General features: G+C 33.5%; 1 non-coding gene across 1 annotated transcript; it reads right to left on the reverse strand.

The window, feature by feature from the left end:
* Positions 1-4,005: 4,005 nt before the first annotated feature.
* TRNAS-GCU (transfer RNA serine (anticodon GCU)) lies at positions 4,006-4,093 on the reverse strand. The gene has a single exon. It is a non-coding gene; the product is annotated as a tRNA-Ser (tRNA).
* Positions 4,094-4,558: the final 465 nt, after the last annotated feature.

A 4,558-nucleotide genomic window follows, 5' to 3' on the forward strand; every position in this document is an offset into this window, starting at 1 on the left:
AAATCATCAATTAGACTATAAGTTGAGTCGTTTTTTTTGTTCTTCCTTCCTTTCCTTTCCTGAAAAAAAAAAAGAAATATCATTCGTACTCATAACTCAAGTTGGGCAATTCTCAAAGAGCTTAAAGGGAAATCCTTGGACATTTGTTGAGCCGTCTCTAACCTCTTTTATTTGTCCCGCCTAGAATCTCTTTTTCTTCCTCATTCTGATCTAGTTCCAGTTGTTGAGACAATTGAAAATGGTGTTTCCTTGTTCCGGTATCCTTTATCTTTGCTTTGAATCATTGGGTTTAGACATTACTTCGGTGATCCTTAATCGTTTCAAAATGGTCGCAACATACCTTTTGTTATTTCTTTCTATTGAAAGAATCATACGAACGATTGATTCCCCTGTAATACACTTTTGATCAAAATAGTTTTACCAATTCCGGCAAATTTTACTTTGTTTTTTTTTATTCGAAACTTGTTGGAATTTGAACCTTTGGATTTCTATATCGAAGATATACTTACGAAGTTGTTCCAACTTATTGATTGGCACTAACCCTAGATCCTTCCCCTTGATAAATGAATCAATACTTTATACTCGAGCTACATCATGTACTATTTACAACCCCCAATTTTGGGGGGTCCTAGTAGAACAGAACAAACTATGTCGAGCCAAGAGCATCTTCATTGATATATAAAATGGTGGATGCAAGAATCCACAGCCGATCATGTCTTTCAAGTCGCACGTTGCTTTCTACCACATCGTTTCAAACGAAGTTTTACCATAACATTCCTCTAATTTTGAACCGGTATGGAATTGATTCAATATGGAATCCGGAATAGTCATTGGCTCAATCGGTACGCTCAATCGGTACACAGCAGTCCATACTTTTATATTTATATATATATAAATTATATATATAAATAGATATTTATATCTATATTTTGATTTTGATATATATTTTGATATCTATATTATAGATATTTTGATATATATATGGATGGATAGGTATTCATCTAGAGAAGGCCCCACAAGCAAAGACAAAGATTCAATCTTACCCCATATTCGACCGTATGAATGAAACACATTTCTAAAAAAGACGAATAAACGAATTACTTAACACTTCTTTACATCTACATCTTCAACAGATTGTTCGGGACAATCAATCATGAAGGATCCAACTCTTTCTCGAACAACTAAATTAAAGAAAGGTCTTTAATTAGATTCTCAATACTCAATACCGGAACAAAATAAGTCATTAGCCAAATAAGCTATTCCAATGACTCGGAAAAGTCGCAAATGAATCGATTATAGACTAGGTTCATCAATCTCGCGCTTCTTCAAGTATCTAAGGATTGATAAAGGAATCATGAAAAAAGGTTTCAAGAATTTCCTACTTCGACATCATAATTTCCTACTTCGACATCATTATCATTAATGGAAATAAGTTTTCCTGTAATGACTAAATTTGATCATCATAAGACATAAGAGAAATCCATGTTCCTTTTCCAATTGAATCATTAATGATTTAAAGCAGGTAGATGGATCGAGAAACAAATTCAATTTATTTGTTTTCATGGGGATGGGATGGATGGAAAAAAGCTCTCATGTAAGATAAGATTAAGGTTGTTATTCTTCCATCTGATTGATAAAACCAGAACCGTAGGAGTATGATCTTTCCGTATCCATCAGATACACAGAACAATTGTCAACGGGAGTAATCATAGATATTTAAGGTAAGGTATCAAAGATCTTTTTCACCGCAGCCGAAATACCGGTATCACTGAAATAGAACAAACAATAACAATACATGTAGGCATGGTTCATTTTATACAGATTTTGCTTTACTTTAGGTTTAGTAACCCTTCCATAAATTCTATCAAGTCAAAAGTAAAGTGAATGGAATATATGAATCTTCCTCCCAATCACTACATTGACTTCCAATTATTTATTGTAGCCAGATGCAAAAAAAAAAAAAGCAATTAGGCTCAAAGAAAAAAAATCTGTTCCATATTGCACTTTATTGTTTATTAATGAGATCCGGACGACACAGATATTGAAAAATTGATACCTTCCATTGCCGATTAACTCGAATTCTATGGGGATCATGAATCATACCCCAAGACAATCAAATAATAAAAGATCCTCTTGCGGTATGTTATATTATCTTGTATAGGTACAAAGCAAAATGGGTCCAGATCAATTCGTTGTTCTTAATTTTGATTTTACCCCACCCACACCCAGTCTTAAGAACTTTAATCCCAGTGATGTAATTAGTCCCAAGAACTCCCTCCTGTTTAGGATTCAGGATCCACATAGAATTAGTCATTTTGACTAACATGTTTAGTTTCGAAAAAATAGAGATCTTATCTTTCGCATTTCAACTTAGAATGCATCATGTGAGAATCAAAATATAATAGATGGGCATAAAGTTTCTATAAGTGACTAACTTACCCCAATATGAATATGAGTAGAGCGGGACGGGCATACACTGAACGGCCCATCCCATTTTTTTTTTAATTCAACTTTGATCTATGTTCCCATCCTACCTAATATCAAAAAGGTAAAAGATGTTTATTTCCATCCGCAATTTATACTCGATTCTTTTTCTTACAATTGGAAATCGAAAGGAATCTATGATTCATAGAAGAATCATTAGAACTCAGAAAGAAAAATTGGATCATATTGTATCCAACCTTATACCTTATACTCTTAAACAGAAGATTGTTAAAGAGAACAATCTTTGTTTTGATAGAAGCGGTCTGGGACGGAAGGATTCGAACCTCCGAGTAACGGGACCAAAACCCGCTGCCTTACCACTTGGCCACGCCCCATTTAGATTTCAATTCGACACTAATAAACACTAATATTGTTATTGGTTATTCGTCAATTCCAGCCCAAATATCTATGGAATAGGTTGTTGCTAGGATTCTATACGTGTAAATGTAGAATGAAAATGAATTCATTGATCATTCCATATAAGTCAATTAAGATATTGTATGAAAGTATGATTCCTTCTATTCTCATTTGAGAATTGAAGGATTTTTGATTGGGGGAAGTTCAAAGAAAAAGAAAGAAGGATTTTTTGTCTTCTCTTCTTTCTTAATTTTTCCCTTATATCAATAACTCAATAAAAATGAAATTATCTCCAAGAACGAAATATTTCTTATGCTTAATATCTTTAGTTTGATCTGTATCTGTCTTAATTCTGCCCTTCATTCGAGTAGCTTTTTCTTCGCCAAATTGCCCGAAGCTTATGCTTTTTTCAATCCAATCGTAGATTTTATGCCAGTCATACCTGTGCTCTTTTTTCTCTTAGCCCTTGTTTGGCAAGCTGCTGTAAGTTTTCGATGAGATCTTTAATACTGTCCTAGAAACATTCATATTCATGATTTATTCGATAAAATAAATTCAACTCTAACATAACAATTGATAAGATCAGATAAGTCTTACATTATGAACCCTCGATTCAAAGATTGAAATTCTTTTGCTTTTTGATAGCCGCGATGAATCTGGATCACCTAATTTCCGCATTATGCCCTTCCAGTTCCAGGGGTCAAAGACCCCATTATGGTACCCCATAATACCTAATTGGGGTATGACAAGATAATTTTGGTAACAAAGGAATTCCTGCAAATTCCTTTCTTTTCTAGAAACCACTTTTTCATTTCTTTTCTTGGTGTCAAGGATATGTGGTACAAAAATAGAGAATCTATTCCCTTATTTCCTTTGCAAAAAACAAAAAAAAAATGATCTTGGAGATTGTGCAATGCTTACTCTCAAACTCTTCGTTTACACAGTAGTGATATTCTTTGTTTCTCTCTTCATCTTCGGATTCCTATCTAATGATCCAGGACGTAATCCTGGACGTGAGGAATAAAAAAATCAGAGATTTTTCATTATTTCCTTGCTTGATTTCTGCATTTTCCTATGCTTTTCTCTATTCCAGACATTTAACTATGATAAAGGACTTGATATTTTTTCGAATTCGAAAGATAAATCTCAAGTGATCCGAGGGAACGGAGAAAGAGGGATTCGAACCCTCGGTACGAACAGCTCGTACAACGGATTAGCAATCCGTCGCTTTAGTCCACTCAGCCATCTCTCCCAATTACAAAAAGATAATTCATATGCGACGCCTGAAGTAAATATTGATCAAAGTCTTTCTTTATCTTTATTTATTTATTTTATACATTTATTTATACTTACTATATTATACTTACTATATATATACGAATTATCTTTATTTATTTATTTTATACATTTATTTATACTTACTATATTATACTTACTATATATATACGAATTTTATCCGCAATTCAATTTGGATAACGATTCGAAACAGATATCTCCAATAGAAAGAGTACGTCTTTGATTTCGTCCGAAGGGTTCTTTTATTCCCCCGGCCTGGCCAGTACAGTACCTAGCCAGGCCGTTCCTTCTTTTGTTCCAATGAATCATGGATCAAATTATTTTTCTGATTTGAAAACCAAATTGTTATTGAAGCAGCAACAAGAGCAAGAAGGACTATTTCCATTCCTATGATAGGAGTTTCATTTCTTATTATTTTTTC

Source organism: Tasmannia lanceolata, unplaced genomic scaffold (genome assembly GCF_043159265.1).
Source record: "Tasmannia lanceolata isolate RefF3 unplaced genomic scaffold, GAP_Taslan_0.1 ptg000810l, whole genome shotgun sequence".
NCBI lineage: Eukaryota > Viridiplantae > Streptophyta > Magnoliopsida > Canellales > Winteraceae > Tasmannia > Tasmannia lanceolata.